This window comes from Amborella trichopoda, chromosome 1 (assembly GCF_054954075.1).
Source record: "Amborella trichopoda isolate Santa Cruz 75 chromosome 1, AtrichopodaSantaCruz75HAP2 v2.0, whole genome shotgun sequence".
Classification (NCBI taxonomy): domain Eukaryota; kingdom Viridiplantae; phylum Streptophyta; class Magnoliopsida; order Amborellales; family Amborellaceae; genus Amborella; species Amborella trichopoda.
This window is the reverse complement of record NC_142336.1, coordinates 27,933,349-27,960,746: the sequence shown is the minus strand read 5'-3', so window position 1 is coordinate 27,960,746 and position 27,398 is coordinate 27,933,349. Positions and strand designations below refer to the sequence as shown.

The window sequence follows — 27,398 nt, the reverse complement described above, 5'->3', positions numbered from 1 at the left end:
AGATATAAAAGATGCGGACTTTTTGCTTACAAGCAGTATTTTTAATTCTGGGTCTCATGAGATATAGAAGTTAAAAATAGGGAATGAGGAGATATTTTCCCATAAAAATAAAGCCTGGTATTGCCCCTCTCTCTCTCTCTGGTCCATCTACTCTCTCTACATATGAGAAGAAGAAGATCAGAAGCCTTTATAGTTCAAGTGTCAGGGAAAAGGAACGATTGGAGACCAAATGAAGCTCGAATTTTTTTCTCTTTATGTCACAGTTAACTTTGAAGAAGCCTGCAAAGATCAGTTTTAGAGAGAGAGAGAGATTCTGTTTTTGGGGTTAGCTACAAGAAGACGAAGAACTAGTGCTGGATGAAAAGGGAAGTGGTGCTAGAGAGAGAAAATGGCCATTGGTTCCTCTATTACCCTAGGAAAATATAGAAAGAGAACATCAGAACTCGGAGAAAGAGACGATGCAGAGAGGGGGAGATAGAGTTTTGGGGAAGAAGAAAAGTTTGGATAGGATGTCATTTCAATGTTTTTTGGGGTAAAAAACATAGGGTCAAAGGGGTCCAGGGGGTTGTAAGATATAAAAGATGCGGACTTTTTGCTTACAAGCAGTATTTTTAATTCTGGGTCTCATGAGATATAGAAGTTAAAAATAGGGAATGAGGAGATATTTTCCCATAAAAATAAAGCCTGGTATTGCCCCTCTCTCTCTCTCTGGTCCATCTACTCTCTCTACATATGAGAAGAAGAAGATCAGAAGCCTTTATAGTTCAAGTGTCAGGGAAAAGGAACGATTGGAGACCAAATGAAGCTCGAATTTTTTTCTCTTTATGTCACAGTTAACTTTGAAGAAGCCTGCAAAGATCAGTTTTAGAGAGAGAGAGAGATTCTGTTTTTGGGGTTAGCTACAAGAAGACGAAGAACTAGTGCTGGATGAAAAGGGAAGTGGTGCTAGAGAGAGAAAATGGCCATTGGTTCCTCTATTACCCTAGGAAAATATAGAAAGAGAACATCAGAACTCGGAGAAAGAGACGATGCAGAGAGGGGGAGATAGAGTTTTGGGGAAGAAGAAAAGTTTGGATAGGATGTCATTTCAATGTTTTTTGGGGTAAAAAACATAGGGTCAAAGGGGTCCAGGGGGTTGTAAGATATAAAAGATGCGGACTTTTTGCTTACAAGCAGTATTTTTAATTCTGGGTCTCATGAGATATAGAAGTTAAAAATAGGGAATGAGGAGATATTTTCCCATAAAAATAAAGCCTGGTATTGCCCCTCTCTCTCTCTCTGGTCCATCTACTCTCTCTACATATGAGAAGAAGAAGAAGAAGGCTCCAAGTGTTCGACGCATGGCCTCTCTCTCATACATACACACACAAAGAAACACATGGACCCATATGCTCCCTCTTTACATATAAGAAGAAGAAAAAGAAAACGATGACCTCTAAGTGTTTGATGTGAGGTCCCTCTCTCACACAGACTCTCTCTCTCCTGGCATATCCTCCAAGTATTTGAGACCTCGTTCTCACAAATACAGATTCAAAAGAAAAAAAGAAAAGAAAAAAAAGGATTATCTGTAAGAATTTCATGCGAGACCTCATGCACACATACACACATACACATTCACAAAAAACCATAGGGCCCCCACCCCAACGCCTTCCCTTAGGGCGCCCCCTAGGCGGCCCAGACCCTTGGCCACGTAGGCGACTGCCTCCGCCTTTTTGAATATTGCATCCTCCTTAGAATAATTAAAATTAAATTTCCTCAAAAACCTAAACTTTAATTCTGCCATTGAAGTCAGAACCTTAATTTTTACAGATCATTAACATAGAAACCCTTGAACTAGTTGTAGGAGACCATCCAGCACTAATTTAAAGCTATGTTCCGCCTCATCCTCTCTTGGATTCTTGCTTTAAATTTGATGGGAAATCAATTCTACTTTAGAGGTTCTTTTTAAGGAGAATATTGACCGAAGGTTCCAAAATTTAGCATTAGGAGTGTTGCTTTTTTCATTTCTTTTCACTCAAATATCAACTATAGCAAAAAATAATGAAATTACCGTAGTACATGATTGGGAACCTTGAACAAGTAGGGAGAAATTTAATCCCACTTAAGTGGCTAGAGCAATATGAAAAAAAAAACACCCTTGGCTTTTCAAGGTTAGCAACATGAATCAAAGTTTTCAATGAGAAAATGTGAGTTTGGGTTGCTAAGCCGAAGCAACTATGGTATTTTTGTCATTTGACAGTTCTATGTTTCTAACTTTAACAATAGGGAAATAACAAAAGTTTCAAAGGTGGACTCTCGGATTTTTACTGAGAGCCCCACCTAGGGGGAACTCTCGGATTTAAACCAATATGTACTCCAAGTCTTTATAGCAATACAAATGTTCTTTTATCAAAAAAAAAAAATTGAAAAGTTTCAAAGGTGAAATTAATTAAACTTTTGCATGCAAAAAGAAAGCAACAAAATGCTTAAGGAAATCCAAATATTTGAAGCTCTACCTAAGTTGACTGAATCTCTGTCTTGCTCTTTGTAACGATGCTCTTAGTTTGGATAAAAAATAAATAAATAAAAAAGAAGATTTTTCATTATGTTACTTTTCCTTTGCTCCAACCAATGTTGTCAGATTCGCTTCAGGGTCTTCTCCAGTTTGGGGAGAAAAATTAAGCAATTCGGTGCTTTGGCCGATTCAGGGGAAGACTTCGGGCTTTTTGTTTTTAATTTAATGTGTATATATATATATATAGGGAAATGCTGGCGTAGGCCCACTAGCCCACACATATAGGCCCAACTGCCCAATTTGAAAGATACGATCTCATTTCGTATTTTAATTTTAATTTCTTTTTAAAAATCCAAATCATGTGAAATTTTAGACGTCTATTCTTCTCATTAACGCGCGTCTAATAAAAATATTAAAAAAATAATTCGTAAAATATAAATTGATTCAAAATACTCTTGAAATGTTTTGGGGGTATTTTGGTCAATTTATTTTTCACAAAATAGTTTTTTGCTATTTTTATTGGATTCTAATATTTTTAAAGAGCACAAGCCCAAAATTTCAAGTGATTTAGATTTATATAAAAAAAATTAAAATTAAAATACGAAATACAATCGTGATCATTGGATCTACCTAGATTCAATCTAAGTTGTTGGGCCTATATGTAACTGTAGGCTAGTGGGCCTATGCCAGCATTTCCCATATATATATATATATATATAGAAAGATACTACAAAATGCTTATAGGCGAAAATAAATAGTGATTTTGCCTACCTTCATCACCGTCCAAAGTTCATCGCACGGTCACAATTGTCTGGTAGTGTTTCATTTTTCATTTTTTTTCTACAAATCAAAATGACTTAAAATTTAGAGCGTGTGTTCATAAAAAATAAGAAAATCTACGAAACATATCAAAAACATATTTTCATGAAAATAATTGACCAAAATACCCCTGAAAAGTTTGGGAGGTATTTTGGCCATTATGTTTTTGCGAATTATTTTTTTTTATATTTTTATTAGGTGCGCCTCTCTAAGATGTACGTATACTCCAATTTTCAGGTTGTTTCGATTTATAGAAAAAAAATTAAAAATGAAACACTACCGGACAATCGTGACCGTGCGATTAACTTTAGATGGAAATGAAGGTAGGCGAAATCACTGTTCATTTTTGTCTATAGGCGTTGGGAAGACTTTTCCATATATATATATATATTTATATTTATATATACATATATAAATATAAGGAAAAAGTCTCTAGGCTCTAAACAATCAAATTAGAGCCCACCTCAAAAATTTCACTAGAAGACGTTGTTTTAATGCCTAAATATCCTCAAATTAATCATCTGGACATCTAGATGCATGGACATGAGAAAAAAATGGATTTCAAGTTTTGAAGTTAGTGCATTTTGTAACGCATTTTTGGACTGTCAATTTTCAAGATTTTCAAGTTTTCATAGATCTGCTTGATCGACACTATTTTTTAAGCTTAAAATTTTATAATTACAGATGAAAATATATTTTAAGGCTGTCACAATAATTTCCAATATTGAAACCACATTTCTTGGCACTATTTGAAGGTGCGCTTTACTTTGATTGTTTAGATCCTTGGCTCTATACAAATGTAACCTAAAAATAATGACAAAAATAAAAATAAAATTTTTAAAAAAGTAGGAAAAATAAAAAATATACTCTTATGTAGATATTCCTTTGCTTAGGCCGAAGAGGTTGAAGCTTCGGCCGAATCGGCTCGAAGCAGACACGAATCTGATCGAAGCGGCCCCAATATGACTGAAGCGGCAACACCAAGCTTCACTTTTCTTCGGTCTAGGCCTAAAATCCAAAGGCTGCAGCCTTTTTGGCCAAAGCGAAGTGAATTTGACAACACTGGCTCCAACTTTAGCTTGAGATATAAGGTTTTGAGAGTTTATTTTTTACCCCTAGTATACATTACTTGTGTTTCTATTTTTTAGATACAATTTTTTAAGGGTATATCTTTTTGGGTAAATCAAAAGGGTTTAGACCGCTATTTGTTTTCATTAATAAGGAAAGAAAACTCTAAAATACAAAATTTATGTTACAATTCTTTCATATATAGTCCTAGCCATATCAGAAGAGATGGGGAGAGAAAGGAAGTCTGAAGGTCGAACTTGCTATACTATGGCCTCAGAGAGATTCGTAGCTCTTGTGGCTAAGCAACTAGCCACCATCTTGTCCTCACGATATGAGAAATGCTTCAAGAGTGGCCAACAAGATGATAAGGGAAATTTGATATAGCAATATGTAGATTCCATGGGGCTTGTGTCAACCCTAGCAAGAATGCACTAAAATTTGGGAATCACTTTCAATGAGTAAGGACAAATATTGCAGCTTGATAGCCAACTGGATGCCCCCTTAAAGGGCTGAAAATATAGCGACATTATTTGTTGTACGCCTTCGAGGTATGACAAATGCATCAAGAAAGACACCCTTATCATTATTGATTATTCCACCGCATCAAGTGACTCTAGGGTTGCCAAAGGATGGGCCATCGATGTTGAGTTAATAGTAGCCCATCAGAGGTGGAGACCACAAAACCATAATGGGAAGATGATTGCTAAAATTGGGTCTTTGCAACTCTAACGCTATCTTTGCAGATAGACTCCAAGGCTTAAATCAGTTCTTAGTGCATCTTCTATCTATTGTACTCTATCCTTTCTTTGTCCAGTAATCTTTTGCCTACCCGTACATGCAATTTATTAGGGAGATGTCAGCGGAACTTTCTTTGGCTGGTACTTCAGATAACCAGGGGATGCATCTGAATAACTAGGATACAATGTGCCTTACACTTGAGTAGGGTGAGCTAGGTATTAAAAAGGTACACGATGTTAACTTAGCTGGTATGATGAAGATAGCTTGGAGACAAGCGGCAAATCCCTCCATTTCTTTCAAAACGTGTATTTCAGAAACCCTTCTATATGGCAATCTAAAAGGGTGGATTTCTCCTATTTTTGGAAGGGGATCTTAAACTGATTAAAACACAATGTCAGATGGGTTGTGGGCAATGGTAACTCTATTCACTTTTGGGCCGGGCCATGGTTGTCTGAAATCTCAATCTGGAACAAGTTTGGTTTTAATATTCATAAGGATTTGGAATGGTTTGCTAAAACCAAGTTGTTTCATTTTCTATATTTAAACCCACATCAATGGTGCCTGTGTGATTCAGGACGACATGCCTCCACTGGACCCCTTATTCGGGCTTGGCAAGAGGTGATTTTTTTCTTGATTCTTTTGCAGCCTTTCGAAGATTTCCTTATGTGGATTCACGCCTTGGATGGGGCCTTCTCTATAAAAAACAATTCGTGGAATCACATCATAGAACAAGCACTTACCCCAACCAATCTTTTAAATCTTTATGGGTCTCTTGCTCTCACCCACAGTCTAAGTGGTTCACTTGGCTTTCCTCCATCTCCCCACACCAGAGTTGCACCAAAATACATGGATCTCCTTCGCATCATATTGCCCCCTATGTCTCGATGGGGGGCACTTAGAACCACAACATTTTGCTTTGTCCTTTTTTGTACGTGTTATTCGCTCTATCATGGGGCGATGTAAAAAAAAGATTCCCTATTAGGCGACCAATCCCTTATATGTTCGACATTTGGATGCAGTACTGGTCAGATCAAAAGCCTACAGAATGTTTGGATCTCCTTGTTCTCGACAACAGTCTGGTTCCTCTAGATGGAGAGAAATTCATGCACATTTGAATGGAGAAAATCCAAAAGAGAACAGTTGTTCCATCACATTATCTCACATTGTTGCAAGTTTGGCGAAAGAAAGGGTTTGGGCTTTTCACCCTTCGGAGAAGTACATTATTGATAATCTGAAGATCCAATGGCATCTTGTGCAAACCATAGCTTCCATTGTAGTTTTGTGGTCTTCACCTCCGATGGGCTACTCTAAACGCAACATCGATGGCTCGTCTTTTGGTAACCCTGGAGTGGCTGGATGTGGTGGAATCATCAGGAATGACAAGGGTGACTTTCTTGCTGCATTGTCATACTTCTGGGGCATATAACCACCAATATTACTGAAATTTCAGTCTTGAGAGGGGCATCTAGTTGGCTATCAAGCTGCAATGTATGCCCCTCATTGAACGTGATTCCCGAATTTTATTGCTTCTTGCCAAGGTCAACACAAGCCCCCCTGGAATTTATGTGTTGCTTCATTAAACTACTCTTATCATCTTATTGGCCATTTTCAGAGCATTTCTCATGTTTATTGTGAGGCCAACATGATAACTGATTGCTTGGCCAAATGAGGTGTGAATCTCTTTGAGGCTATGGTTAGGGGAACCTGGCCTCCAGATTTCTTTTCTCTCCCCATCTCTTCTAATATGGCTAGGACTACATATGAAAGAATTGTAACATAAACTTTGTATTCTTGAGTTTTTTCTTTCCTTTTTGATGAAAAGGGGTAGGGCCCAAATCCCCACTGATTTAAGGGTATGTTGTAAATATTTTTTGTGGAATTTATTTTTATATTAGGATTTAATTTTATCCCACTTTTTATGTGCTTATTTCAAAACCAAAATTCAGAAGGTATTAGGAGATGTTTAGGGTTTAGAGGTTGATATTCTTCTAAAAACTTAGAAGCTCGTAAATCTTAGAAAAAGGCTATTATTTTCATATTTGAGATTTCTTCCTTTTTTGCACATTTCTTCTACAGGTGCTAGTAGAAGTGGGGATCTGAGATGTGTAAGTTTTGCCTTGACTTGATAAAAATGATAAGAGCAAAACCTGGTGCAATCTTTTGGTAAATATAAAATGCAGGGATTAATAGATTTAAGAAACACCTCGCTTGTACGAGGGGGATGTTTCCCCATGTAAGGAAGTCCCAAGAGAAGTTATAAAGGGGACTTTTGACATTGTAGAAGCCGAGTTGCCTTCACTTGTTAACAATGATAAGAACAAAACCTGGTGCAATTTTTTGGTAAATACAAAAATGCAAGGATTAATAGATTTAAGAAACACCTTGTTAGTATGAGGGGGATGTTTCCCCATGTAAGGAAGTCCCACGAGAAGTTAGAAAGTGGATTTTTGACATTATGGAAGTTGTAGAAGGCATGAAAAGAGGCAAGTATCGCAGAGTTGAGGACAGATGTGAATGTTTTTGGTAATAATGGGGTTCATGATGGAGGGGAAATAGAAGTGAGTTCCTCTCAAAGTTCTAATGAGTGGAAAGAGATTGAAGAAGCCTCGTATGATGGGGCCAATGGATGTCTTTTTCTCCTCAATCTAGACGTCGCTTTAGAGAAAGGGCAAAAAAACAAGTAACACAAGAAAATTGATTCCTCCCAAAGTTGTAATGAGTGGAAAGAGATTTCTAGATGCCGCTGTAGAAAAAGGGGAAAACACAAGTAACACAAGAAAATTGGTTCAAGAAGGAAAATTGGACCTGAGTAAATAAGTATGTTGCTTGGTTTTTTTTAGTAGGCGGGTACTACATTAATGTGGCTCTCTTATGCAGTCTCCATTCAATGTTGGAAGCTATTGGCCAATTTGGGCCAGGGTTGAAGGGCTCAACTCCATATTAGTGTAAAGAGCCATTGCTTCAGAAGGAGTTGCTGCACACAAAGGCACCTCAAGACCCATGAGGATCTGTTGGTCCAATATGGGATCACATTTATGACAAATATATGGACTAATAAGAGTGTGATGGACCCGATGGTGAATTGTCCTTTAGGAACAATATTTTTTAGACCTATTGATGTATCATGATGATATACATGATGCACAATATTATCAAAAAAAGGTATACATGATGCACAATTCATTTTTTCTTTGATTGATAAGGGTACTAAAGTGTTGGGTAAGTGCACAAAACTGTTAACTGGTAATAAAATATTTGTGAGTTTTTCTATTATGAATTGCCTGCTTAAACCTTGTATAGGGCCCTCTTTATTTCTATCTTGAAACCTATTCTCTGTAACTCTCCAAACATTCGAGAGTGTGTCATTAAAAGATCACGTTTTACCGAAAAAAGGAGGTCTTGTAAAAGGCAGTTGTTTGGATCCTTTGGCTTTAGTGGTTGCTAATTGAGAGTGAGAATGTTCATTTCAAGGTAGAAACACAACAGACGAAGCAACAGTGGACATAACCCACAATTATGGATTTCTTAATTAGAACAGATTTTTCAGTATTTCTTCCAAATTCCGCATCATCTCAAGTAGACAAGGGACCAAAATCATTAGCTAACCCACAGAAATGAATTTGACATACTAAATACCTAGCTATTAGTATTTGAAATACAAAATATCGAATTCGTACACACCACAAGATGTTATTTTCAAGTACAATCTGATTTTAGTACAGATTTGAAATACAAAATACGGAATTCTCCAGTTAGTGCATTTGGTAGATGAGTCTTGGAAATGAGAATTTTATGAAGGTGTTAGTGCATCTGGAATTTGCCAGAGCATGTTTGTATTAGTGCATCTGGAACTTTGTACTATGGTATGGAATTCCATAAAACACCATACCATCGTGCTGCCATCTAGCAGCATGGTGTTAGAGCATCTGGAATTCTGTAAAACATGTGTTCCCAGAATCCGTACCAAGTTGCCAGAATTAGAGTTGATTATAGTTCTTCATTTTCTCCTTTCCATGCCTATAGCCTCATAGAAACACCATATAATTCTTCTATTACGGAATTCCATGCCTTTTACATGACCTTTTTTGGCAAAACAGGATCTTTTAATGGCACACTCTTGAGTGTTTTGAGAGTTATAGATAATAGGTTTCGGGATAGAAATAAGGAGGGCCTTATATAGGGTTTACACAGGCAACTCATAATAGAAAAATTCACAAATATTTTATTGTTCAAGAAACTCATTGGTACATAGAAACTTCACTCATAACTGTTTGTATAAAGGTAGCTCAGACTTGTATGTTCAGAGTTATTAGGACTTACACACTCCAACCTATTTTACAAGACACTCATAGACTAACAATTCCTACTCTGAATGCCTTTTATCTTTCCTCATATATACATCAGTTGCCAACACTAGTTGCTTGGTTTCGAAGTAAAGCATCATTTAATTGTTGCTTTGCGTCGAAGGAAAGCATCATTTGTCATCATAAAGTGGATTCGTACAACATCTTCTTTTCCACCGACATTGCATTTCGTACAACTTCCACCGATATCAGCTTCTTGTTACAGCATCCACTGACATTGCTTTTTAATCTTCCATCATATTGTTTAGGTTAGACAATCCTACGTCATCTAAACTTTCATAGAAATCCTCTCCATTATTATCTATTCCTCTAGTAGTTGTTCCTCCTTTCATCTCTTGATTGAGAAGTCTGTGGTCTTGGGACTTCTTTACTTGAATCATTTCAATCGTATTAAGATATACAATTGAACTTTTAATTATACTTTCCCATTATTTTGGGATTAAATTAACCCATTTTTTGAGCATAATAATTATTATTCTCTCTTCGATTCGAATATTCATAGTAATGTTTTTCTATTGCTTTATAGATCTTAAAAAATCCTTCAGCTCTGGCTTTGGAAATGCTTTTTTCTTGATAGAATAAACCTCTTGAATTTGGTAATGGAAGCACTCTTTGTTCTCCATAATTAATGGTGAACACATGTGGGGCTGCATCTAACTTTCCCAGATAAATTTCTGGCAAAGTATTATAGCAGGTCACAGAGTGGCTTTGGAATTCATTTAGAGAATGACATCAGTGAGTTCCTCTACAAATCTTCTTACTTTTCCAAGTTTCGAGATTTCCTTATACTTGGATAGTATTTCAATAATTTTTTCTTTGTTCTCACATAGATCCTTGTGAGAACGTTTTGGAATTCCGTTTATTACATTTGTTAATAGCTCATAATGTTTTGCCTTAAGAGATTCTTTAGCCAAATTTTTCAAAAATTCTATCTTCTGCTTTGTTGGCAACTCATGTGAATCCATGGAGTTATTCTATAACATGAAATTTAACTCTAGTTAGTGCATTTGGCAAACAATTCTTTTCTGTTGAAAACTGTTCAATTGTAAAAGAAATTGATTAAACCATATCTGCCATTGCAATAATCGTCCTCTACCTAGACATTTATCTAACATATTTTTACGAAAGGAAGAAAAATTCTTACTAGGAATTCTTTAGGTGCTAAAAGATTTCAATTTTTTTTATACCATTTTTAACAGCTAAATATTCTTGTTTATTAATATGATAATTTTGGTCTGCATTTTTAAAAGTACCTAACATATATTTATATAATTCTTCTCTAGTATTCTTCTGGCCTACCTTTTACTATTGCATTCCAATATTGATCTGAGACATCCGTTTCTAATATCATGAAGTCTTCTTCTTGAGGTAGTTTTAGCTTTTCTAAATTTTTCTTTTTTATTTTTACTAATTTTACTTGTTTTATGTCTTCTTCACTAAATTCCCATTTATAATCTTTTTTCAATTTTTTCTGCAATGGATTTCTTAATTCTGCCAGTTTGGGTATGAAAGACTCAGCATAATTTAGGCATCCTAAAATCTTTGTAACTATTTCTTATTTTCTAATTTGTCTGGAAATTGGTCTATTTTTTCTAGTACATGAGGTTGCAATTATGTACTTCCTTTATCTATCTGTATTCCTAAGAAATCTATCTCCTGTTTTTCTAACTCCATTTTCTTTTCACTTAGCACTATCCCATGGTCTTTTAATTCTTCACTTACTGCTTGTAGATGGAACCTATGTTCTTTTATTTTACTAAATACTAGGATGTCATCCACATGTACTAGACAGTTCTTTCTAATTTCTTAAAAATTTCATCCATCCTTCTTTGAAATATTTGTGGTGCATTTTTCAATCCAAAAGGCATGACCATCCATTCATACTGACCTTGTAGGCCATTGAACGCAGTATAAGGAATACCAGCATTTTCCATCTTTATTTGGCCAATATGCTGATTTGCAATCAAATTTACTAAACCAATCAGCTCCTTGAATGCTATTAAGTAATACTTCCTTATTAGGAATAAAATACCCGTCAAATTTTGTATTATCGTTTAGCATTTTATAATTTATTACCATTCTTGCTTTCCCTCTTTTAATTTCTGCATGATTTCTAACTAGAAAAGTTGAACTGTGGACTCTTACTCGGTTTTATTAACTTTTTATCTAGTAATTCTTTTAATTGTATTTCAACTTCATTTCTATCTTGTGGTGTATGCAGCATAGGTTTTGCTCTAATTATTTTTGTTTCATCTAACATTTTTAGTTCACATTTTACTTTATCTTTTTCCTGTAATTCTAAAGGATTTTCACTAAAATTTTCTTTTAGGCTATTCCTTATTTCTTCTAAATCTGGTATTTTTTGTTTTAGTGTTTTAACATTATGATAATAATTATTTATCTTATCTATCCAATCTATTTCTGTTCTTCACTTTTTCTAAGGATATCAGGTGTTGGCGAAATGCCAAGGGTAAAGGGTAAACTACTAGGGCTAAGGCTGTGAGAATGTTCATGCCTAGTCACACGTACCCTTAACCTGATGTCCAAGTTCACTAGACCCTCTTCCAGGTTAACGAGATTTCCACTTCTTTCCTAAGTATGCATAGAATATTTAAAAAGAGAAACCAATTGAGAATTACATTCACTTTAGAGGATTGGTCTAAATCCAAGTGGCTATGGATTCTAGAGGGATGAGGGCACGTGATATTCTTCTTTTGTCTAAGGCTTTTCAGTATTTCTACCCTCTGTCAAAGTGTTGTGCATGTTGATAGTGACATGAAGCCTGCTATGGGCTTTATATATGATGCCTAAGATGGAGCTAAGAGAGAGAGAGCTCTGAGTCTTTTGGCAATGATGAGAACAACTGTGGCCCAATATGGGAGATTATAGACAGAAAATGTAGTATGCAGCTTCATCGACCATCGCTCGCAACTGGGTACTCTTTGAACCCAATTTTTTTTTTATTCTGACCTGTATATTGATTAGAAATATGCAATTGTTGAGGGCTTTAACGAGTGCCTTGAGAGGCTAGTTCCCGATAATGATATCCAGGATAAGATATTTGCTGATGAGTTGATTTTGTATAAGTTCTTATTGAAATCATTTGGGATGAAATGGTGCTGAGACAAATGACCAAATCAAATCGAGATAGTTTATTTAATTAGAATAATTTCTTTACGATTCATTCATGTTTCATAGTTTCATACTTTCATATGATGTTTTAGTACATAGATATTAAACAGTTTTAAGAGACTGAGACAAGTCCACTCGGAAGCGGAGTTACTTAGCTTAGGCTAGTAGCCGAGGCGAGTTTGGGTGTACATACTCGTCAGGTGTGTCATCCGATCAAACTTTGGATGCTCTTGATCGAAAATTGATCAAAGCAATTCTTTCCAGGCTATAATATCCCATGTTCTTGATCCAAATCATTCAATCTTTGATCAACTAGGATCAAAAGTTCTGATTTTGGCATTTTTCATTGTTTTTCATGTGAAGAAAATTTGTTTATTTTCTTAATCCTCGTAATCATAGAATTCTCTTGTTTTTTATTCGCATTGGTTGTAGTCGATCTTGATTCAACCCTATACAAGATCCCCATACTTATTTGTTGGTTCAAAAGCTATAAATTAAGAGATTTGGCACGAAAATCCTCGGTTCTTGTGGGCAAAAACAGTTTTTTTTTTTTTTTCAAACCACAACCAATCTGCCATTATATCAATTTCTCCCTGATTTTAGCCCAAATCTGTTGAAACTTGGTTCAATTTGATCTTGATTCAACCCTCTGGAGTAGCCCTATACTGATTTTTTTGATCAGTGGCTGAACATGGAGATTTGTGTGCCTGAAAGTTCGCGGTTTTTGTGAGAAAAAACAGTTTTTTTTCCCAATACCCTTCCCTATCTTCCATTTGGTTGATTTCTCCTTCATTTTTGGACAAGAGATCTCTTGAAACTTGGTGGTATTTAATCGTGATTCAACCCTCTGCAATAGCCCCATACTGATTTATTTGATCAAAGGCTGAAAATTGAGATATTTGGGCCAATAAATCTCATTTTTGGACTCGGCAAGAGCCAGGGCTGAGTCCATGGCCCGAGCCAAGTACTAGAATCTTGATATTTAGGCTTATAGTGTTGTTGTTTGTATACAATTTGAATATGCTTCGCAATTATGGAGCCATCATGGGAGTATTGCTCCAAATTTACAAAGTATGGCCTTAGGGGTATTGACCTTAATAGCTGATTCGGTTGTAATTGCAAAGTTCCTTTGAGATGGTAAGTTGGCATTTGCCATCTTGCAAATTTACATTTTGTTAAGATTAGTAGAGTTGTAAAGAGTATTTGTTAATTAGTGTATTTCTAAGTTTTTTCTTAAATCATTGTAACTTTATGTTAACTTACGACCTAATAGTTGCTATTAATAAATCTAGAAGTAACTTTTAAATTCTATTGGTAATAGTAGTTGAGTAGACCATTAATCTATTGAGAGTTTAAGACTATTATAGATTTAGTGATTACGCAGCTGTTGTTGTGGGATGCAAGGGATTGTGCTTGTGCTGGAGTGGTTAGTAGTTCACATAGGGAACACTACATCGTAAGTTCGACACTTACTGCTGAACTATCCAAAAAAGATAGTCTAAATTACGGCTCATGCATTTTCCATTGGTGCATACAAAGAGAGGGGGCTTGAACAAAAGGGGGTCAATGATTTGATCTTTGTCAAGTATAAACAAAGGCTACAGGAGCGTTTTGAGGATCCCTTGAACATGGATCCATTGCATCCAAAGACTTGTTGACGGATCCCAGGGCTGAAGATGTCTTCTCTAATCAGAATTTCACTTGGGATCTGGTTGAGGAGGCTTCAAGGCAAGGTTCCAACCCTAGGAGGGTCACTAGATCAATTATCAGCACTCCTAGTTCACAGGGGAGGAGGCTGGAAATAGATTAGTAGGAGGAGGTCGCTGGGAATTCGCAAGAGTTAGAGGAGGGCCATTATGTTGAAGAGGAGGACGATTTTGATGATGATGGCCTGGAATTGGATGGAGGTTATTGGAATGAAGCAAATGTTATTATGAAGTAGATGATGATTCAAGACTAAATTCTACTTAAATTTCTATTCATCTCTTTTGTCATTTTATTTTTATGACTTCCTTGGTTCTCACTACATTGTGGTTTAAACTTTGGATTTTACCAATTTGGGGAGTGTATGGACTATGGAGATTGGAGTCCTAGACTTCAGTGTATGGACTTGTGGTTAAGTTAAATTAGTGTATGGTCTGTACGGATATTTGAGTGTTTCATGGAATCATAGATATCATTTATTAATTGTTATATGTGATTTGATAATTTCAATGTGTTTTCAGCGTGGAAGCACATATAAACAATCATATATGTGTAAATGCATGAATACACAAAATGATACTTATATATGCAGATATGTGCGTGTGAGCCACTCTTATATGCATATATGTCTGTCTAGAGCGCCTGAAGAGCGTGGCGCCTGCCTAGGTGTGTAGGCACCCAAGCCCTCCGCCCCCAAAACACACCAAAAAAAAAAAACACAACCCTCTTCCGACTTCCTAGGCACCGTGCCACCTACCATGTTTTCCAACCTTGCCATTATGTTCTTGCTCTTCCCACTGTCATTCTCAAAATTTATCCAGAAAGTTTCATTTCATTCTAACTTTTGGGTAGGCATGGAACTTGAACCATGCATATTAGACAAGTGCCAGGATTGGCCTCTGGTTAGCTGTTTTTCTATTGGAAAATAAAACATACCAATGTAAACACAATTTATAATTATGAAAAGTATTTCACTGTAGTTCTGGAGATTCATCGAGGGGGGAATGATGCTGATGTTCCTACTCCACATTTCCCAACCTTTTATTTCTATGCCCCTAAGATTCTGTGTAACTATAATTTACAGGAATCTCCTTACTCAAAATAGGGCTCCTCCTTGATAAGTTGGAGATTTGGGTTGCTAATTGATTCTCTGACCAAATTAGATTCTCTTACATGTCACCATTGTGATGACCATGAGAGCTTGAGTTTGAAGGACAAGGGCCCTGGAGAACTTCAGCAATACAGATATGGTGTGAAGCATGGTTTTAGGACAGGTATCATCAAGCCAGGTTTTTCTTTTTTGCCATAGATGGCATATGAGACAAGAAATGGATGAGCACATTTTCCTGGCTGTTTTCTTCAAAATGTTCATTGTTAGTTCTTAATGTCAAGTGAACTTTCTTTCTCAATGTAGAATTATTTTGGCATTTCATTTCCTAACTATTCATGTGATCTAGGCATTTTTCTTCATCCAAATCGTTAGGAAGCTTCGGTACTCGATGGGCTGACCTTAGTCTGAGATTCCCTGAAACAATGAGGTTTGAGTTTGTACCAAGTCTGAGATTTTCCAGATTGCTCGAGGAAGTTGAGCTACCTACCTTAGGAATGAACTGGTTTTGTTATGGTCGCCCATTGATTCATGTATTTTTTTTTCCATCGACGTGGTTTTTGTCTTGAAGTTTTTTTCTGGTTTATGACCTGCTTTCTGTGCTTTTCCAAATTGCAGGTAAAGTATATCGCTGTGTGTACAAATCTGGGGTGGTTGGTTTCATCTTGAAATTTATTTTGCTCAAATCTCCAGACGTTCAGAAAGTTGCCCTTTAACACGTTTAGTTTGTTGTGCCCGCGCTGTATTTATTTCTACTTTTCTGACCTGTGAATGTTACCTGTTTAACAGGCATGTAAATGAGGCATGGAAAATGATCTTTGATGACGATAAAAGCAAGAAGGTTTTTAGACTACCCCTGTCAATGAGCAAGGGTACTCAAGACAAAAACTTTTAAGGTTAATTTAATACGACGCTGTCGCTTTTCTCAGAGGTGGTTCATAGAAGGGGCCAACCTTGAGCAATCAAGGTAAGGCATATCTCTAAACCGTATCCAAAGATGCAGGCAGTATAGCAGCCAAAAAGCCTTGTGATGGTCTGAAAAACTATTTTTATTCAAAATACAATGCCGATCGAGTAGATCTATAAACATTTGAATATTTAGAAAATAGATTATCTAGATAATACGTTATAATGTTAAGACTTAAAATCTTTTTTTAAGAACCGTAACTAACCATATATCTTGAAGTCGTGAATTCAATTGGAAGGTTTATGGAGCTTTTTTGAAGTGGCGTTTTGAAATGCACTTTATCTTTATTGTATAAGGTGTGTTACTTTTTCTTTCTTAAAAGGCTTTTAGAAGAGGGAAAGCTTTTATATGCCACTAGATATAGGGAATTTATATTTGTCACTCTCGCCTTGTGTTCACAAAATCGAATCGGGCCTAGAAGCAGTTTAACCGGCGTAACCGGTAAACCGGCCGATTCAACCGTTCTAACTAGGCAAGTCCGGAACGTTCAAAAAATGGTTGAAAAAAAAATAAAAAAGATACAAAACCAAATTTACTAAAATATGAAAAGCATATAAAGAATGATTAAAACAAAACACATTCAAATGAAGTTGAAAATTAATGAAAAAAATGGATTTTAACCTATTTTATATTTTTTAAGGGTTATTTTTAAAATTTTTTAAAAAGATGGGAAAATATAAAAGTGAGTGTTAATGACTAAAACAATTTTTAATCTTTATCATAATGTAAATAATATTTTAAAATGCATTACAAATCAAATTCTTTATTTTTATGAATATATATATTTGATTTGTTTTTTTTTTAAATACCGGTTGATTACTCTAACCGCTCAAAACCGGAACCGGTCAGTGGCCAGTTCTGATCTAATCGAGGCATATTAAAAAAAAATAAAAAATTAAAAAATAATATATATATGGCCAAAATCGAAAATGGGCAGTTTCATCTGTTAAAAAAAAAAAAAAACAAAAAGAAGGAAAAATTATGTAAATATTTGTTTTAGTTTATGTGATTATCAAAATATCAAATAGTTTTCGTTTTTATTGGTATTTTCATTTTTTGGACTTCATAACAATTTTTTTTTAAAAAAGTTGAAATAGCCCATTTTCTGTTATTCAAAAACCGAAATTCGGCCAATTTCAGTATCTCTTCTTGTTTCTCTCTTCTTACCCTTCTTACGTTCCTTTTATCGTTCTTTTGATCCTCTCTGCAAAACCTATCAGCCCATTTTCTATCTTTCTTGAAGAGGAAAAGTTATTTGATTAATTCATGGAGGAAACTATACCAGAACCTACCATAACAACAGTGCCATACTTGAAGTGGGGAGCTCAGGAACGCCTTAGGTGCATGAAGGTTCAGTTAGCGGCTACATCGGGTGATTTTTGCGAACGATGCTCTTGTCATGTTGTTTGAATGAATAGTTTGGATACATTCAACCATAATATTATAGTGAGTCTCTAACCTAGTGTTTAAAAAAATGGATTGGTGACTTGAATTGGTCACACTCATAACCGTGTCCGATCGGGGGAATCGATGGATTAGATCGGAAGAATCTGTAATTTTTGTCTTAAAATTTTTTAAAAATAATTCAAGAAAAAATTGTTCATCATTGTTTTTTTTTTTTTCTCGACTTCGTGAAGAATCGGTAGGAATCGATCAGACTCTGTGAAGAATCGTCAGAATTGGTGGTTCCGTGAAAAAATCGACGAGACTACTATAAAATGATCAAATTGCGTTTGAAACTTTTAGGATATTTTGTTATTATGTTTTATCAAGAATTGGTGGTTGTTTTGTTTCAGAACCATAATGTTCAAAGCAATATGTTCAAGGTGATCGATGTAAAAGTTTTCTAACGCTTGAATTGTAATTTTTGACGAGTTATGAGGGGAGGTTTATTTATGTTGATAGGGCTGTTTAAACTGTAATCTAGTCTCTCGCATACTCTTGTTTTTTGTATCTATTTGCACGTGAATTCATTTTGACCCTTGGAATCAAAGCACTGAAAATTTCATGAGTAGTGAATGTCATAAGAGTGATTGATCGTTTTGCTCATTCCATGTAACGAACTGTTCTAAATTGAAATGGTTGTATCAAACCGTATTCGCTTTCCCTCACGCTGGTGTTCCTAAAGTCGGAGCAGTGGGTAAAGGCCAGTGACCCCCGAGTTCCACTCCAGCTTGCCAATTCGGTAATTCGGAGCGGACCTTGAGAAGTAAAAAAATAAAAAAAAGCAAAAAACAGACAAAAAAGAAGAAAAAAATATAAAAAATTGAATTGATATATTTTTTTAAGGACTTGGTTTCTATGCGGTCAAGCTTGAATATGTAGAAATGTGGGCTTATTAATAAATCTATTTATGGGATGGATTTTTGCACTTAAGTTTTAAGAACATGTAACCTTTAACATGATCATGAATATGAAAAAAAATACGTAAATTTTAAAAACTAGAAATAATAATTTTTAATAAAAAAATATTTGGACCGTTAGTTTTCATTGTTTTTGGGTAGAACACCTACTTGCATCTATCTTTAAGATGGATGCTTTACACTTTTTGAAATAGTTATGTCGTCCAGCATGAAACAATTTTTTTTTTTTAAATCATAAAGATGGATGCTTTACACTTTTTGAAATAGTTATGTCGTCCAGCATGAAACAAATTTTTTTTTTTAAATCATGCATTTATTTTGCAGATTGAAGGTAACACAATAAAAATTCTAACTAAACATTATTTTTTTTAGGAAATATGAGGGTATTATAGAAAAATAATATTTGATCTATACAACTGGAAATCTACCTAAAATATTATTTTGAGAAAATTATATAAATATCCGTTATATTTCCCGTTATTACGAAAATACCTGAAACTTTCTATTATTATTTAGATGTTCGTTTTTCGAACTTCATAGCACTTTTTAAAAAAAACGATGAAATTGTCTATTTTAGGTTTTTGAAAAACTGAATTTTATTGCTTGTAACTCGGCATGTTAAAAAAAAATAAAAAAATAAAATAAGGACGATACTATAAAACACCTATACACAAAAATGAACAGTGATTTCGCCTACTCTCATCACCGTCTAAAGTTCATCACATGGTCAGAATTGTCCGATAGTGTTTCATTATTCATTTTCTTTTAAAAATCGAAATAATATAAAATTTGGAGCGTGTGTTTATAAAAAATAGGCAAATTTATGAAAATATCAAAAAATATTTTACATGAAATAAATTGATCAAAATACCCCCAAAATGTTTCAAGGTTATTTTGATCAATTTTATTTTCGCGAATTATTTTTATTAGATGTGCCTCACTAATATGTACACACTCTCAATTTCAAATCATTCTGATTTGTAAAAAAAAATTAAAAAACGAAACACTATCGGACAATCATGACCGTGCTGTAAACTTTCGACGGTGAAATCACTATTCATTTTCGCCTGTAAGAGTTGGGAAGACTTTTCCAAAAAATAATATATATAGATATATATATCTGGAAAAGTTTATATAGAGCCGAGGCTCTAAACAATCATATTTGAGCTTACCTCAAAAAGTTCACTAGAAGAGGTTGTTTTGATGCCCAAATTTCTTCAAATTGATCATCTTGGCATCAAGATGCATGGACATGAGAAAAAAATAGATTTCAAGTTTTGGAAATAGTGTATTTTGTAACACATTTTCAGATCGTCAATTTTCAAGTTTTTATAGATCTGTCGATCTACACTAATTTTGAAGCTTTGAAATTTATAAATAACTATGAAAATATATTTTAAGACTATCACAAATATTTTCAATAAAGAAACCACATTTCTCGACACTATTTGAAGGTAAGCTCTAATTTGATTGTTTAGAGCCTAAGCTCTATACAAACAACACCTATATATATATATATATATATATATATATATATATATATATATATATATATATATATATATATATATATATATATATATATATATATATATATATGCGGCCAAGCCTGCATATGTAGAAATGCAGGCCTCTTAACAAATCTATTTTTAAGATGGATTTGAAACTTAATTTTTTAGGACATGCAATCTCTAACATTAAGATCATGAATATGAATACATAACTAAAATTTAAAAATTAGAAATAGTAACTCTAGTAAGAAAACATTTGGACTGTTAGTTTCCATTGTTTTTAGATGGAACACTTCTATTCATCTTTAAAATGGACGCTTTACACGTTCTGAATTGCATATGTGGAAATGCGGTCCAACCCGCATAAACAATTTTTCATATATAATACGATACTTATTTCTATCATTATTATTCAAATAACATATTGGTAAAAGCAGATGGTTTTCTTCAAGAGGTTTTGGTATCAAATCCTAAACCCTTGACATGAAAGTGTAGAAGCATGATAACCAAAAAGCCAATTCAGCCCCAAATTTAAATATGTGGGCCTATATTGATATTTTAAAATTTTGGCATACATAATATTAATATTTTTAAATTTTGGTTTTTAAAATTTGATTTTTCATAAAACGAAATTTTAAAAATTTCGGTTTTTGAAAAATCGAATATTAAAAAATTTTTGGTTTTTCAAAAACTGAAAATGGGCAGTTTCGTCATTTGTTTCTTTTAAAAAAAGAGGGAAAAATTACATAAATATCTATTTTAGTTTCAGTTATTATCAAAATACCGAATAGTTTCGGTTATTATTGATATTTCCATTTTTTGGACTTCATAACAATTTTTTTTGAAAAAAAGATGAAACTACCATGAAAGTGTTGAGGCATGATAACCAAAAAGCTAAATCAGCCCGAAGTTTAAATATGTGCGCCTACATAATATGGATATTTTAAAATTTAGGCATACATAATATTGATATTTTAAAATTTGAGCATACATAATATTGATATTTTAAAATTTTACTTTTTAAAATTTGATTTTTCAAAAACTGAAATTTAAAAAATTTTGGTTTTTGAAAAATTGAATATTAAAAAAAATTTGTTTTTCAAAAACCGAAAATGGGCAGTTTCTTTTTTTTTTTTTAAAAAAAGAGGAAAAAATTACATAAATATCCGTTTTAGTTTTTGCTATTGCCAAAATACCGAATAGTTTCGATTATTATTGATATTTTCTTTTTTGGATTTCATAACTATTTTTTTTTTAAAACAAATGAAACGACCTTTTTGGTTTTTGAAAAATAGAAATTAGGCCATTTTCGATTTTTGAAAAACCTAAAAATTTTTGGGGTAGTCTGTGTATTCTCTCTCTCTACCGCTATCAATTGGATCAGTAAAATCCTCTAGTGAACTAAGCCGAAAGTCTATAATCTTCAATAGCGAATCCTCACTCTTGTTGAAGAAGAGGCAATTCTCGGGTTTCATGTCCCGATAGACTAGCGAATCCTCACTCTTGTTGAAGAAGAGGCAATTCTCGGGTTTCATGTCTCGATGCACTATATTTGCTTGGTGAAGGCCCCCCAACACACTCGCGATTTGCCTGATCACAGCTGCTGCTCCGGCCGTTGTGTATCTTCAGTATTTCTTCCTGTTCCTCTCTCTTCTTACCCTTCTTACGTTCCCTTTATTGTTCTTTTGATCCTCTCTGCAAAACCCATCAGCCCATTTTCTCTCTCTCGTAGAGAAAAAGTTATTTGATTAATTCATGTAGGAAACAATACCAGAATCTACCATAACAACAATGCCATACTTGAAGTGGGGAGCTCAGAAACGCCTCAGGTGCATGAAGGTTCAGTTTTAGGAAAAAAACAACAAATCCTCACCCGTGTTTTTTGAGGCCTCCTCTCAAAAACCCATTGACACTGAGCCCGAAAAAGTTGCGTAACGTGCTGGGGAATTGAATCCAGTCGCTGGATTCCGGCCGAATTCCCCTGAAATTTGGCAGAGACCTAGAAGGCTTAGAGGTTAAGATCGACCTCCAACTCTCTCGCAAAGAGAAGGAAGACGACTCTCTCGCAAAGGAAGGTTGGCTCTTAGACCCAAGAGGAGGCCCAAGTATATTCAGAAGAAGATAAATAGATTGCTTCCTGGTGGATGGCTTCCTGAAATTAACCCCAGTGCATACGAGGTCCGTGAAGGTTTATAACCCCCGCAGAGCAAAACATACATTTATAACGGACATTGACGAAATTTTCCCTATTATATTTAATTGTGTGATACTTTTGTTGAGTAAGATAACACTCTACAACAAGCAACCTAGAGAAATCTTGGATAAAAAATGAAATATATGATTTTGATTTGGGAATCATTCAAATTTTTTAATCCTAGATCTTCTTGATCATGGTTTTTTATCGGAGAAGATAAGTTGCAGATTTGTTAGAGGCTCCAATATAGAGTTTTTGATACAAATTTCATATACTTTGGTTGAGAAATCAAGAAATGGTGGATTGAAATGTTAGAGGTGAAAAAGGTAGAGTTTTTGATCTCTCAATTTCGCCAAAAATCGATTTTGATCCCAAAAATTTCATATGGGCACTATAAATTGTTGCATGGTGATAGAAAAATCACTTTTTGAAAGCTTTGGTTTTTTACCATTTGTTTGAGGGCTTTTTTGTCAATACAATTAGGTGGCTTATATAAAAGCCAAAAAGGGAATTTTTTTAAGTTACACGATTCTTCTTGTTTTGAGTTCACCTCTCTCTCTAAAAGGGGCTAGAGCTTCCTTGGGTTATGTTGAGAAAGGGAAGGAGGTGAAGAACGATTTTCTTGTCCCATTTTGGGAGAAATGGTATGAGCTTATGTTGCTCATGTTCTTGAGTTATCCAAAGTGACGAGGGTAAATCGTGATTTTGAATGATCATAAGAAGGCATTCTTGGTGATGTTTTTTTCATCAATTTTCTCCTTTTGAGGTAACATTGTATCTCCTTGTAAATTTCCCTTTTGACAGTGGAATACTTGCCGGTTTGCCCGTAGACGTAGTCCTACGGGGTGAACCACGTTAAATTCGTGTTCTGGTTTGTCTCTTTAATTTTCTCTTATGACAATGTTTTTCATCTCTAATTTATTTTCTTAAATTTTTGCACAAGATCCTTGAGCTTATTAGTCGATTATCGATTTTACATATTTGGTATTGAATGTGTGATATTCAGTGAACTTGTATTTTGGATAGTGGTGCTACACATCATATGTGTTCACACAAGTCATGGTTTAGTCCATATGAACCATGTGATGGTGGTTTTGTGTTGATGGGAAACAATTCAAGTAGAAGAATGGTTAGGATTGGCACGGTGAAATTACGGATGTATGATGGAAGTATCTATACACTTGTGCATGTTTGACATGTACCGGACTTAAAGAAAAGTTTAATTTCTCTTTCGGTACTGGATTCCCATGGCTATAAATTCACCGGACAAGGGGGAGTTCTCAAAGTATCTATGGGTGCTCTTGTTGTGATCAAAGGTGTTAGAGTTGGGAAATTGTATAAGCTATTGGGAAGCTCCATTGTTGATGATGCAGTAAATTCGGTAGTGGAGAGCAATGATCTTCCACTACACTTATGGCATAGGAGGTTGGGCAACTTGAGTGAAAAGGGTATGGAGATTTTGATGAAGAGGAAGCTAATTCTCATCATAAAATTTGGGGAATCTGAATTTTGTGAGCATTGTATCTATGGGAAACAACATAGATCAATTTTCAAAGCCAGAAGTCAGACAAGTAAGGGAATACTTGATTATGTTCACTCGGATTTGTGGGGGCCCTCACCCATATTGTCATATGGTGGTGGTGCATTGTATTTTATCTCTTTTATAGATGACTTCTAAAGGAAGGTATCGGTGTTCACTCTTCAATCAAAGAGTGATGTATTTTCGGCCTTTAAGCATTTTAAAACCGAAGTTGAGAAGAGTACGGGGCGTCACATCAAGACACTTCGCACTGACAATGGGAAGGAGTACAATTCCGATGAGTTTATAAAATTTTGTAAAGATGAAGGAATTAAGAGGCATTTCACCATGATTTATACTCTCCAACAAAATGATATTCCAGAAAGAATGAATCACACTTTGATGGAGCGAGCAAGAAGCATGTTGAGCAATGCTGAATTGGAGCAAGAGCTATGGGCCGAAGCCATAATGACGGCTTGTTATCTCATCAATTGATCACCTTCGGTGGCTTTGGGGGAGAAAACACCCTAAGAGGTATGGTCCGGAACTTCTTGTGATTATTCTGATTTAAATTTTTTTTGTTGTGATGCTTATGTTTTAATTCTTAATTGCCAAATAAATAAGCTTGAGCCAAAAACAAAGAAATGAATTTTTGTTGGGTTACCAAATGTGTGAAAGGATACAGGTTATGGGATCTAAATGCTCGAAAGATAATTACAAGCCGAGATGTACATTTTGATGAGTCATCCGTGTTGACAAGAGGTGTAGGAAATGAGATTAAAGAAAGAGATGAATCACACAATATCACCCAACAAATTGATTTGCATCCTTATGTCCCATCATCTAGTGAAGGCCATTTGCCGGAAGAAGCACACACAAATATCAATGAAGAAGTCATTGATGAAGAAAAGAAAGTTAGTGAACCAAGTGATTTCCCATGAAGAAGTTGCACCATCCATGACAAGAAGATCTACAAGGGTAATTCGTCCTCCCGAGCAGTTTAGGGACTATGTGGATCCTGAAGTACTATATGCTTTGGTTGTTATGAATGAAGAACCGAACACTTACCAAGAAGCTATGGAAGGTGATGATTCCATATCTTGGAAGAAGGCCATGGAAGATGAAATGTTGGCTCTTCGTAAGAACAAGACTTGAGATTTGGTAGAGTTGCTAAATGGTAGAAAAGCGATTGGTTGCAAGTGGGTGTTCAAATTCTTAAGAACAAGACTTGGGATTTGGTAAAGTTGCCAAAGGGTAGAAAAACGGTTGGTTGTAAGTGGGACTATTGGAAGTTTAAAAAGGTATAGGGCAAGGCTAGTTGCAAAGGGGTTTGCACAAAAGGAAGGCGTCGACTTTTTTGAAATATTTGCCCCGGTTGTCAAGTTAAACTCCATAAAGTTAGTGCTTAGGCTTGTTGCATTACATGATTTGGAACTTGAACAAATGAATATAAAAACGACATTTTTATATGGTGAACTTGAAAACGAAGTGTACATGAAACAACCGAAAAGATTTCTTAAAAAGGGAAAGGAAATATTAGTGTTTAAGTAGAAGAAATCCATATATGGACTCAAGCAAGCATCAAGACAATGGTACAAGACTTTTGACATATTCATGATTGGTCTTGGACACCATAGAAGTGATTATGACCATTGTGTTTATATGAAGTTTTTTTATGATGGTTCTTATTTAGTCTTAGTCTTGTATGTTGATGATATGCTTTTGGCATGCAAGGATAAGACTAGGAATGATGAGCTCAAGGCATCTTTGAGTAAGAGTTTTGAAATGAAAGATCTTAAGCCGGCAAAAACAAGTACTTGGAATTGAAATCAAAAGAGATCGATGGAGTGGGACTTTTTCACTTTCACAAAAGAGCTTTGTGGAAAAGATGCTTGATAAGTTTGGCACGAGTAATGTAAAGTCGGTGGAGACTCCATTAGCTCCTCATTTTAAGTTGTCTTCCAAGTGGTTAGGTGCCTCGATCTCCCCTACCCGAATTAAGGTGATCGGGTGGCACGTGTCTCAGGTTGGAAGACCTGGGATCTAAGATCGCTCTCTTGAGAACCTCGTTCACAGAACAAGGACAGATGTCTAACTAGTGAGAGAGGAATTTTAATGTGAGGTGGGGACCAACCTCACCTGGGTCCGTGACTTACTCGGGCTGACTCGCGCGGGTGCCCTCTTAAATCACGATGGAAAGCCCCCCAGCTTCTTCAGCTGGTTTGGAATCACCTCCTTGACTTGTAATCTCCTTATTTTCTACACAACATTATCATGGTTAACTTGCAAGACAAGTGTGGTTAGGTGCCTCGCTTTAGCCCCAGGAGGCACATGTTTCGAGTTTTTGGTGAACCTGGGATTTGAGATTGCTCTCTCAAAACCTTGCTTGAGGCCAAGGGCAGGTATACGAACCACTAAGAGAGGAATCTTAGGTGGGTTCGGGACTTACTCGAGTTGGCTGGCGTGGGCACCCTCTTAGATCACGAAGAAATCCCCCTAGCTGCTTGAGCTAGTTTGGAATCGTCTCTCTTGACCTGTAATCCTCTTGTTTTTCTGCACAACACTTCTATGCTTAATTTGTAAGACAAGTGGGTCAAAAGGGCCCACCCTTGTCTTAGGGCAATGCAGGTTCACATGAGAAGGCGATGAAGTGCACTGTTCGGTGAAAGATAGAGAAGGGAAGAGAGCTTGGTGTAGGGGTGAGACTAGCATGACAACATGAAATTACCGACTCGGAGTGGTAGCAAGATGGGCATGGTTCTCAGAACCAGTGCGCAGCAATACTACTCGAAACCGAGGTTGGCGTGTCGGTGATAGGCTAGGTCTACCCTCAATCAAGTGAGAGGAGAAAGAGGTGAAGAGGAGAGAACAAGACAACAAAGAGAAGGGGAAGCCCGGACGTCCATAGGCATCGTGGTGGGCAATGCAAGGAGACAACACATCCCTTGTGGATGACACCAGCTCCTGACGAGGCACACGACAATAGTTTCTCCTAGGTCGCATGGTGATAGGCGCGGGACGCAGGAAGAACAGCGGTGAGTGCCGGGCACTAGAGTAGGCTCACGGACGACGATTGGTGTTGCCGAAGCTTCTAGTGGGCGGCAATAAGTGTCACCATCTTCGCTAGACACGTAGTAGAGGAAGATCCCTGCAGGCGGCAACAAGCTTCGCCATTTGGGTTCTTCGCCGAGACATCACACTTATGTCTGTGGGCGGTGAAAGACATCACTGTCTATAGACTTCACTAGAAGAAAGAGACAGACAAATAGAAGGGGAAGGGGACTCTTGCATGACACTATCATCGCCATGCACAAACTATGGGACCAACGGAGAGGCATGCATGACACTGCCACTGCCGTGCATGACCTCTGCAAGGAACTTAGGCGATGAAGAGAGAGAAGAGAGGGGAGAAGAGGG

The 27,398-nt window shown here is 35.8% G+C and overlaps 1 long non-coding RNA gene across 4 annotated transcripts in view; it reads left to right on the top strand.

Moving 5' to 3' along the window:
• Positions 1–18,000, top strand: part of LOC110007524 (uncharacterized) — a 31,661-nt gene extending 13,661 nt beyond the window's left edge. Inside the window, exons 2-3 of one of the 4 annotated variants that reach the window (XR_016046356.1) lie at positions 16,046–16,394; positions 17,712–18,000. This is a non-coding gene — a long non-coding RNA (uncharacterized LOC110007524). Of the gene's footprint in view, positions 1–16,045; positions 16,395–17,614 lie in introns of all 4 variants that reach the window. The other 3 variants (XR_016046351.1, XR_016046349.1, XR_016046345.1) reach the window with 3 other exon arrangements.
• The last annotated feature ends 9,398 nt before the right edge of the window (positions 18,001–27,398 follow it).